This window comes from Cupressus sempervirens, chromosome 4 (genome assembly GCF_028749045.1).
Source record: "Cupressus sempervirens isolate cs-2001-9-10 chromosome 4, ASM2874904v1, whole genome shotgun sequence".
Taxonomy (NCBI): Eukaryota; Viridiplantae; Streptophyta; class Pinopsida; order Cupressales; family Cupressaceae; genus Cupressus; species Cupressus sempervirens.
In genome coordinates, this window is record NC_143121.1 from 769,197,231 (window position 1) to 769,209,836 (window position 12,606).

A 12,606-nucleotide genomic window follows, 5' to 3' on the forward strand; every position below is an offset into this window, starting at 1 on the left:
CTCCCTTAACCACATCAAACACGTCAGACAGAAAGATAAAATAAACACGCGCACCATACACATGCAAGTATGGGGTAAGTATCGTAAAAATCACAAGTCTAATATCAAATGCGTACATATAATAATGCATCTCTATCAATACAACATAATCATCATTAAAGACATCATGTTAAAATTTTTATGAAAGAAACCACATTTACTAACTAGGATTATCAAAATATCATTAACGACACATGAATAAAATCAACTAAGCAATAATAACTGATACATTTGTAATCAAAATCATGAAATAATATCATAATATTACAAATCTAGTATCTCTAAAACTAATCAATACATATAATCAGCTTAAAAGAATTTGACAATGATAACAGAAATGTGAACTATGGGCAGGCACTACATGATGGTTGGAAAAAATTATGTGGAAGGTGTGGGAAAAGGTATTGGTGACAAGGATGAGCTTATAGATAAGGATATGGATGATGGTAGATTCAAGGAGATAAAGGTCAAAGATTCTTTATTGGAGGACAAAAATGGTAACATCGAGGTTTTCCTTAGGAACATTAAGGATCAGGGTTACAAAATCTTTAAGGCCCCTGCATATTATCTTAGGATCCTAGTTGGCATGTTCAAGACCTCTTACATGAAAATTTTATGATGCAGGTTGGTGATGAGAAATAAACCTTATGGATAGGGCCTTTCGACCCAACAAAAGGACTAGAACTAGCACCAGAAAGAAGGATCAACATGTTAGCCAGGATATTAAATATATTAAGAAGGTTGTTGAAGATAGAGAGAAATAGTAGATAGAAGTTGTTCATCTTCTTGAATGTTTTGATTAGTCTTGGTTCAAGGTCTAGCTTTTGCTTATCTTATATTCTATCTATTTTCTCTTTTTTAAAATATTTTTTGTCTTTTATTAAGGTTAAAACTAGTTTTAAGGGGACCCAAAACCCCATCTAAGTATAGTTTAGAGGGAATCCAGAACTGATCAAAATATTTGAAGCACCACCACAGAAAAATCCATACACAACCTAGTAAGCCACAATGAAAAATAAAGCTATGACCATAGAAATTACAAAAGAATAGGTCCTAGCTACACCAAGAGCAATTCCTTACACCACTTCTTACAACTTACACAACCATAGGGAAATTAATCTCCAAAAATGATAAGGAATTTTTTTATATGGTACTCTAAAACAAAAATTTAAATTATGGATTTTCACAAGAATATTTGGCAAGTGAAAAACCTAAACTCCAATAAGGTGCAAGAGGGTCCAAAAACCTATTCAAGAGGAAGAAAAGATTCTATACTATAGTTTGAGTGAGCAGAAGCACCCCACCACAAAAGAAAATATCTCATCCTTCCCTTCCACCAATAGTCATGAAGAAGAGAAACCCTAAAATAACTAAGATCAACCTCTTCCTCATAGAAGAACCCCACCAAAAAATAATATTTTTACACCTCAATATAATATAAAGAATAAATTGGGAGATGAATAAAGAGTGTAGTCCAACCAAGATGCACATGGAACATTCCCATCTCCATGGGGGAAGACTCGATATCAAAAGAAGTCAAATAGGGGAGGGGGGAGAGACAGTCGATTGCATCCTTAGAAAGACACCAAAAGACAAATTGAGAAAGAATGGGAATAGAGAAGTCATAGACCATAAATCTTTCCAAGGATAAGTTAGAATGCACAAGAGAGCAAATTAGAATAAACCCCTCTATGTGCATTGTAGAGATAAAGATCCACACCCTAAAATCAATTTTATCCACAATCAAAAGACATAGAATAATATAAGAGACCATAAATGACCAAGAAGGTCGCCATACAAGAAACATTTAGTCCAAGGACTCCATAAGGCTCCCTAGAAGTGATGAGAAGTCGATCACACCTCACAATCTAGTCCAAAAAACTCATATATCTAAATATAATTTGAGAAAAAGTATTTATGGTAGAGGAAACCCCTCCAAATTGACAAAACCTTCCAAAATAAGCTTTGGCCATAAATGCAACACCAAATAGAGTAGATTCCATACTAAGGGTTGAGCCAAAAGAATGGAGCACCAGAGAGAATCTATTAAAATGATCCTCTAAGAACACCCTACAGTCACACACACCTAATATCCCTATAAAAAAAAAACTAGGTGAGGAGCCCAAACCCATACTCTTCATCATCATGATCTTCTTTTACATCACCCTTTTGCAACTCCAACACATAGAAGCACTTGCACAAAAACTTGAAGCAAACCCTAGTATTAAAACTCAGGCTTTCTCAACCACTCCTGCCCATTGCATAACTCAAAAAATTGTAATTTTGAGGTCTTTGTTGTTGGTCGAGTCTTCTAGCTAGCTTTTCTTGTTTTCCCATCTTCTCTTTCTTACTTATTTGTCTTATGGAACTTAGTCAGTCTATCTTTAAGGGTTTTTGTTGTATAGGGCTTCAAGGTGCCTTCAAAGTGTTCTTTCACACAATCAAAAATTTTAGAAGTCTTTTAAGTTATATTGTTTATTTTTTTAATCTTGTTTAGAAATAAAAATAAACATCATCATATAGAGCTTATTATCTTTTACATTTTTAATGTATTATGTTAGAAAATTATAATTTAATGTATATGTTAAATATAATAAATCTTAAACAATTGTGATGAATAAAAATATTATATATTAATTAATCACTAATATTGAGCTTTAAGTCATCTTTCACTTGATTAATATATATTACTAATAATGGTTCTCCTATCATAATACATGAATAATAATTTGTCAAATTCTTTTTAATATTTATTTTGAAAATATTGTAAGTTTATTTAGTCTTTTCAAAACACTTCAACTTAAAAACATATTAATTGGAAATATGTAAATAATTATGTTTTATTTCTAAAAATATGTTAGAATTACATAATACCTTTCAAATATTATAGATATGATTTATACAGACTATAATGCATGTAATATTTTAAATATAATTAGATCTCGAATAAATTTTTTAATATTTATTTTAAAAATATTGTTTGTTTAGTCTTTGAAAAACATCAAATTGATAAAAAAAAAATTAGGATACATACGCTGTTATATTTTATTTTGAGACATGTTAGAAATAAGACATAATTGATGTTAAAATATTTAATGAATAATTACTATTATGTTTATTTATATGATTATATAAATATACATATATTGCTAAAGTAGTTTTCTTTTAAATTGAAGTAGTGAGCCATTGCACTTTATTGACTTAATTAGTTCTAGAACTCATAGAAGAAGGAGCTAGTAAGGAAACTTCCAATCATTGCTAAAAGAATCCAAGGAAAGGACCAAAGAGAAGAGAACAACCAAAGAGAGAAAAGGAGACCAACTAAGGAGCAATTGAAACTTGCCCCTAAAAAATGTTCAACAATAAGAGAATAGAGAAAGACAATGCTTAGAGTCTGATTATGTAAGCAATACTCTAGACAGCCTCTGGCAACATAGGTTTTTCCTACTTCACTACACTAGAACAAGAAACCCATTTTGGTTCATTAAAATACTTTGGCCAAAAGATAAAACAAACCAAAAAGCATGTCACCTCCAATGAAATGCATGAGCTCTAGAACCAAATGAATAACACAACTAATGTTGAAAAACTAAGGAGTAGAAAGAGCAACCCAAAATGATGTTCAAGTGTGAAAGTGATGAGAAAGATCCCATGATTGACTGAGCTTGTCGAAGGAGATACAATTTGATACAAACCAGTCGTTGGAAGAAAATACGAGCCCAAATGGATGTAGAAAGATCACCTTTCCAACAACATATGTAGTAATTGTCTAGCACGAAACTCTTAGGCAACACCACATAAACCTCATATATAGATAAAGTTTATAAATATTATTTATTTAATTAGTAGATATGAAAAGAATATAGTTTTGAAATAAATTATTAACATATGAAATGAATAGGAGTTTAGAAAGTAAATTTTATTAAAGATTTAAAAAGATTTAGAGACAACATTGATTTTTTATTTTACAATGTACAAAACACCTTTTCTTATTTAAAATACTTGAAAAAATTACTAAACAATATTATTTCAAGGTATCTCTAGAGAGAATAATATGCTTAAATGGTGCCTCTATATTTTTAGTTGGACACCTTTCACAATTGTCTCTTGTGACAAACAAGATGCATCATGTTATAACCGTGAACAAATTTTAGCTTAACATTAGTAGCTCTTTCAAAATTGTTGGCTTCTCAAGATGAAACAATAATAATTATAAATTAATACCTTGATTAAAAGAATTATGTTGTTTTTTTGTAATTGCATGTTACACATCTTTCACATTGTTAAGACAAGCCTAAATGAAAATAAATGGAATTAGAGCATCATAATAGTACAAGAAGCACAATTAATAGTTTAATATAAATCTAAATATAACATAGCAACAAGATCATACATAGAGAAAACGTGGTTTCTGACTTACACAGATAACAATATCTCACGTAAATAATTCAAATTTCTAGTCATAATTCTCATCGACAAAACCAACATGTAGTAGTATTATTATAGTTCGGTGTAATCCAAACCATGCCTCCTTTACCTATAGTCTATATAGTCTCTGAAGAACTGCTATCTGCAACAAGAATAAAAAGAAAACACAAAGTCAAGAAAAAAGAATCGAAAATTATACTATTGTTTAAACATTTAATACTAAGATTTAAGTTTTAGACTAAAAATGCTACACTGTCAATAATTGACTAATTTTTCTAACCTGAAATTTTCCTTCCATATATAATATTTAAGAGTGGCCATATACGAAGCAATGAAAATATAAAACTCGAGATAAAATGAAATCATTAACTTACAATATCTCCTAAATTGTATCAGGTGGAGGAGCCTTATGCATGGGAGGAGGCTTGTAGTGTCCATGCTTTGGTTGCTTGGGAGGAGATTTCTTCATGGGGGGGTGTGCTTGACCAGGGCCATTGATGATGGGGAAGCCCGGCATGTGATAGAGAGGAGCATTTGCAGGAGGGAATGGTGGGAATTTGTGGAAAGGTGGCAGCTTTGGAATAAGAGGAGATGAGTGGGGGGATTGTGGGTTTGGAAATGTAGGCGGGTGGGCTTCTTTCATGAGATCTGGCTTCTCCTCAAATGGGGGCTTGTGAATGAAGGGGGAAGGGCTGTGCGGTTGTGGGTTGTGAAAGAGTGGAGGAAGTGTATAAGGAGGGTGAGCTCCTTGTAAAGGATTTCCATGATTGTGGTGGAAGGGAGGAAAGGGCCTCTCCGATGAACATGCCGATACAAATGCAAACATGACGATAAGTAGAAGGGACTTATTGAGAGCCATTGCAATTGTCGATGGTGAATTGAAATGTGTCAAGGGCTGAAGAGTATTTATACACGATCAGCCTAGGGCGAGCGCACTCGAAACTTCCAATTCACACTGCTTATAACAATCTATTAATGGGTATACGTGGTGTTAATGATAGAAAGCTCGATCTTTGCGAGTAGGATATTGTCAACACACATGACTTGTTTTCAGATGCACGTATGAACAAAAACAAAGAGTCCATTAATCAGGCATCAGTTAAGGAGTTGGAATACTATTTGGGCAGTTCACAAAGTCAAAATATTCCAACAGATTAGAAACGACATTAGCGTCTCCTTCGGAGAGAGAGTAGAGCGTCTCACATGTGGAGGCAAACCGCGGGGAAGAGAGGGATGGGGAATTTCAACGTTGAGTCGTGTGAACGCAAAAGGGATGGAATTGAAGAATGAGAAACAAGGAATATGTGTGAACATAAGATATATGTAACAAAATAGTTGGCAAAACAGTAAATTTATTCATACTATATTCCTTATGATAAATGAAAGGCGTACAATTTTAACATAAGCAAAATTAAAATTCTTCATAGTATATTCCTTATGATTAATGAAAGGTGTACAATTTTAACATAAGCATATGAAGTATGAGAAAAGTTAGTAGTTGTGGTACCTACTTTTAGAAAATGGCCCACAGCTTTGGCTAAGATTTGCTTAGGTGAGATAGGTAGCCCTGTCCAAATAGGACAAACATTGTTTGATTTCTTATGGGGATGAAAAGAGGTGATTAATGAAGAATTGAAACAATGAGTGAATCTCACTATCAAACCTCAACAAAAAATTAACCTTATAGTCATCAAAAGACTAAAAAACACGACACCCATACAAAGGTAAATTTCTTTCTTAATATAAATAATTTTCCAGATAAGAAGGATACATTGCCAATCATTTCCTAGGCTAATTCTAGCATTAGGACATTAACACAAGTAATACATCCCAAATAGAAGCATCAATAGAATGTGTATGAAAAGGATGATCATACATAAGATGTGGCTAATATAACTACATAATTGCTCTAGTATGGAAAATGGAATAATACAACTACTATAGTAACTATTATTTTAAAATCTCTTTGACACTATTCCCATACTAAATTGATCTTGAAAACATGATATTCACCTTCATCAAGCGCAGTTGTGTAAACATACAATCTAATCCTCCAAGATAATGTCAAAGGTAGCATAAAATTTAATCTAAGAACACAAGCATTTGCTGAAATTTTAAATCTTTGTTAAAAATGGCATCGATAAATTTTAGAGTACAAACATACAAAAATTTAATCATCTTTAAGGGAGATTTCGGTTTGCACCTATTATAATAAACCTTGGATTTCTTGAATGCATTCACTTTTTTGACAAACAAATCACCATCTAAATAACTCTATCATATAGAATCTAAAAATTTTGAGCCTCCACTCCAAGGAAAATTAAATATGATGAATCGAACTTTGAAAGAAGAATTTGAAAAGCATTTAAACAAATAAAAATTTCTCCTATTGAGGTCAATGTAGATCCATGATGATCAAAACATAGTCCAGGAAGATGTTGAGGATGTTTTCATAAGTAAAAATGGAAAAACTTGTATAAACTCTATTTTTGAAATGAATGGATCTCTTCTTGGGTTGCAAAAACATCTATTGTTGCATTTTGATTGCTTTCAATTAAGTTACAATACCACATGTTCTACACTAGGTATTGTAGTCTGAATTTCTAATTTAGATCATGCATGTTGACTATTAATTTCCTTCACCTTTTAGATTTTTGAAAACTAACCTACCAATCCTAAATACCAAATTTTTATTCTATCATTCAACATAAAGTATTCAAGTGATCCAAAGAGCCCAAATGTTATAATAGCTATAATACCTTCTAATAAATCATAATTATAGGGTATAGGAAATATCATGGTGTGTCAAAAAGTGGCAATGTGAAAAAAGTGGAGTTTTAAAATGTCTAAAAGCATTTCCAAATCCACTCTAATTTTTTTCCACCCATCCTAATGCCAAAGTAAAAAAAGTTAGACCAACCCTTCTTGGGTATCCAATATGATATCGGGTATTTGATATCATATCAGGCATCTGATATGAGATCGGATACCTAAAACCTGCAACTAAAAATTAAAAAACAAAACCTGAGAGCAATTATTTTCAATCATGTTCCATTAATTTTTCTCCCTATTTTGATTATCTAATACAAAAATGGGTATACGATTCAATGAAGTAGTTTTTTTGTTTATTTGATGGTTTTGAATGAATTATATTTAAAATTAGGTCTTTTAATCAAAATCACTTGTTTATTTTATTTTATTTTAAAAATATTAATACAAAGTAATTTTTGGAATCTTTTCAATTTAATAGGCATGGCTGACCTGAATGATATTGATAACACTGAGCCACGAAAGAAAGGTCCTCGAAACCCTACACCAAACAATCTAGTACCCCCTCAAAACCATCCACCAAATGTTCCACCACCCCCTCAAGACCCTACTCAAATTGAAGAGTTGATACAAGAAAATCTTACCAAACTGAGGAGTTTGCAAACCACATAAAACACTATACCTGCATTGGCTCCCATGCTATCTGTGTTAAACACCATAGTGGATAATATTCATACACTTACCAATGAACAAAATATTACTCTTCATTGGCATGAGCAAATGCATGCCATGTTTCATGATGAGTTGGACTCTGATGAGGTTGTTACCCTAAACATAAGTAAAGGTGCTATAGTTAACCTTTTTGTGAACCCAAAATCTAGTGAAAAAAGTAGATCATACAAAGCCCAAATTATCAATTAAATGGTGCAAAAATGAGGCTATGCATGTGAACTTTTGGGATTGTTGGTGGATGGTTTTTGAAAAACCTTCACACAACAATTTAGAGGTGTCATTCTATTTCATTAGAAAATTGTATGTTGAATTTGTGTTGGGCCTCAAGGTGAACTATTGAAGCATGAGGCCCAACATGGGTGTAGGAGGAGGAGCTCCTCAAGATAGACCCTTTGCCAAATGGAAGAAAGTTGACACTTTTTCCCCCTCTATTGATGTTTCCCCACCTCCTCTAGTGCAACATATTGATATCAATGCAGACTATTAGAGACATCCATAGATTGAGTAGCCTATTGATATCCTAGGCTAGGTTAGTGTTGCCTCCCCATGTTGATGTTGTTGGTGTGAGTTCATCATCAATGATCTCATCACATGTTTGTGTGCCCCATACTTGCATAACATGTAAGAATATTTTTCTAGCTCCCCTTGGTGATCATTTTGAGTATCAGTTCCTATTTGTGGAGGATGATATGAAAGATGCGCCTAGATAGACTACACACCCTGACGTGAGAGAGGAGGGGCATGCAAGGCCATGGGATCCTTTTGTGTTGGTACACGTATAAATTTTTTTGTTTCACCATATGTGATTTAAAGTTAATGTTTATAATAGAATAATTTTAATTTGTACCAACTTATACATGTATGTGATCTTCATTCATGTTTAGTTGATGACAAAGGACGAGTTCATATAGGTTGATGATGTCACGTTGTTGGCTATTTTATTTGGCCTTGAGAAAGCTATGGTACATTATTTTTCTTTTTGATATTGGAACATATATGGTTTCTAATATTTTTTTCTCTTATAGGTATCACCTGTTAGTGGAAGGCAGAGTGTGGGGGGGTGAGGCACAACCCATTGACAATGGAAAGGTGATTAGGTTTAAAGTGATTAAATATTGATGCATTCTTTTAAAATGTTTGTGCTAATGAAATTTAATTACATTACTTATTGTACAAGTTGTGGCTACTAGTGACGAGTCTAGGAAAATTTGGCATCACATGACCTCTAACATTTCCACTCACAATGAGAGCCTCATTATATGTACAAGTATCATTTATTTTATAAATTTTTTTTCATAAACAAATTCATAATGGATTTCCATGATATTAACAACTAGGATTTCGTATCTCATAGGAAACACCTAATGTGCAAGAGGCTAGACGTCAGAGACATGTATATTTTCTCATGTAGTCATTATCTCTAGAGGAGGAGTTGATAGGCGTAAGTTTTAGTTTGAATTCTTGATTATAAGTTATAAATTTAGTGTAATATGAATTATAATTTTATAGTTTAAGTTGTAGATCCCTATGAAAACCATACTTGAACATATACATGCCACAATCAATGAGGTTCTAGAATTGTTGAGGACATATGAGAGGACCCTTGATGACCACAGAAGGTTGACAAGAGAGGTATTTATGATAAAAGTTTAAAATGATCAATCTTTCTTAAAAATCAAATCATTATGGATTTGATTAATTCAATGTTAGATACATAGAATCATATAAATTTAGTAGTCTAATTTTGGCTTTTCCTTCTTCTTTTTTATGTAGGAGGAATTTGATCCACCTAGTTTAGCAAATAGACTATATTTTGATGATCCACCAATAGTATAGGGTAGTATAGTTTTCATAGGATGCATCATGAGGAATTTTGAGATGCCCTATGTCACATTGTATATAGAAACACTAATATTATACACATTTTGATGGCATGATTAGCTGCATTTTGTATATGGATCTATGTATTTTGATATATATTTATGTAATTTTTCTACAGATACATGAAATTTGACATATATTTGTGTGACTTTTCTATGGATGAATGTATTTTGATATATATATATTTTCATTTATGTGTACAAGGATATACATATTAATCTAGTATAGTATTGTTCAATTTATTATGGATCATGAGTATTGTTCATGTTTATGGAATATCATTCATTTTGATCATTTTTGTTATATTAGATTCAAATGCAATAATTTGTGAAGAACATTTTAACAACCTTTATTATCAAATTTTGATGCAATGTTTAAATTGAACTTATATCATAAATGTTTAACTTAAAATGATCTATGCAATCGCTTAAGATGTCTATAACTAGCCAAATCCAAGGCCAATTTTCTCTTAGGAGCCCATCTTTGGTCTTATGAGATGTTTCAATATGTAGTGGTCACAAACATTATAGGTGAACTGTGGTCAAAATAGGGGTGTCAGTAAGTGTCACTAGCTTATTGGAGACCTTGACATGACCATCCTTTAGCATTCCACATTTCACCAATAGCCCTCATGAGCTCTGAGTTACAACCCTTGGAAAATTGATATCCAAACACACTTAGAGCATCTTAGAAACTCTTTGATATGAGGTGGTCATGAATGTTATAGGCTCTCTATGGTTGGAAAAGGGTTTCATTGGTGTTTACATGCCCATATAAAGCTAACAATGCTGACAATTCAATGCCAAGATTAGTGATTTCAAAGTTACACAATGATGCACCAATCAACTGAGGCACATTGCAAGTTTTGGCATCAAGCAAGATTGTTGTGCCAAATCCAAATAAAATGTGATCTCTCTAAAATGAGATAGGATATTGTATAAATCAACATCAGCATCCTATATCATTCAATGTTTCACTAATCTCAGCCCCAAGCTTCAAGTTACAACCCTTGAAAGATTGATCTTGAAATGCACATAAAGCATCTTAGAAACTCTTAGGTACAAGGTGGCCACAAATGTTGTAAGCTCTGCATGGTTAGCAGAAGGGTGTCACTAGGGTTCACCCACCCATCAAGAGATAATATCATTAATGATTTGATGCCAAGATCAGTGGTTTCAAAGTTATGCAATGATGCACCAATGAGTTAAGGCACATTGTGCATTTTTGCATCGAGCGAGATTGTTGTGCCAAATGCAAATGGAATGTGATCTCTCCAAAATGAGATAGGTTATTATAGACCTTGACATACCCATCCTATCACATTCAATATTTCACAGATATCCTCCATGAGCTTCTAGTTACGACCCTTGCATGATCAATCTCCAAATGCACTTAGATCGTCTTAGAGACTTTTTGGTACGCGAAGGCCATGAAAATTATAGGCTACTCTACAGTCAAAACAAGGGTGTCATTAGGGTTCACCTACCCATCTAGAGCTAATAGTACTGATGATTTGAAGCTAGGATTAGCGGTTTCAAAGTTACATAGTGATGCACCAATGAACTAAGGCTCACTACAAGTTTTGTCATTGAGCGAGATCATTGTGCCAAATCCAAAAAAAATGTGATCCCTTTGAAATGAGATAGGTTATGGTAGACCTCAAAATGACCATTTTGTAGCATTTGATATTTCACCAATAGCCCCCATGAGCTCCAAGTTTGACCCTTAAAAAACTGATCTCCAAATGCACTTAGAGCATCTTAGAGACTCTTTGGTAAGGGGTGGCCATAAACATTGTAGCCTCCCCATGGTTGGAACAAGGGTTTCACTAGGGTTCACCCACCCATTTGAAACCAATGGCATTGATGATTCAATGCAAGGATCAGTGGTTTCAATGTTATGCAATGGTACACTCACGACCACCTTTGACCCATTTCATCTCAACATGTGTCCCTAGGAGTCGTAGGAGCCCTAGGGACATATCATAATTGATCATATGGGGTTAATGGGGTTGTAGGCTAACCTGCGACCCCCTTTGAACTATTTCATTGCGACATGTGTCTGTAGAGGTCCTATGACTTCTATGGAAAAATTGTAATCAATCATATGTGTCGAACTTGGTTGTGGGCTAACCTAAAAACCCCTTTAACTCATTTTATTATGACATGTATCCCTAGGGGTCCTAGGACCCCCATGGACATATCATAATCAATCTTAAGGGCTGAAGGGGCTCGTAGGCCAACCTACAACACCCTTCAACCAATTTCATCATGAAATGTGTCCATAGAGGTTCTATGACCCCTAGGGAAAATTGTATTCATCATATGGGTCGAATGGGATCTTGCTCATCTATGACCCCCTTCAATCCATTTCATCATGACAAATGTCCCTAGGGGTCCTAAGACTCCTATGGACATATGGTAATCAATCATATGAATTGAATGGTATTGTATGTTAACCTATGACCATATTTGACCCACTTTCATCCCTAGGGGTCCCAAGACCTATAGGATATATCATAATCAATCATATGGGTCGAATATGGTTATAATCTAACCTATGACCCCCTTTGACCCATTTCATCATGATATGTGTATCAATCTTATGGGTCAAAGGGGGTTGTAGGAAAACCTACAACCTCCTTAGACCCATATCATCCCAACTTGTGTCTCTAGTGGTTCTAGGACCCCTAGAGACATATTGTAATCTATTATATGGGTTAAATGGGGTCATAAGCTAACCTACAATGTACTTTGA

General features: G+C 33.6%; 1 long non-coding RNA gene across 1 annotated transcript; it reads right to left on the reverse strand.

Annotated features, from left to right (window-relative positions):
* Positions 1 to 4,384: 4,384 nt before the first annotated feature.
* Positions 4,385 to 5,342, reverse strand: LOC149563641 (uncharacterized). The gene is made up of 2 exons (XR_016364104.1): positions 4,842 to 5,342; positions 4,385 to 4,609 (listed from the first exon to the last, which is right to left on the reverse strand). It is a non-coding gene; the product is annotated as an uncharacterized LOC149563641 (long non-coding RNA).
* Positions 5,343 to 12,606: the final 7,264 nt, after the last annotated feature.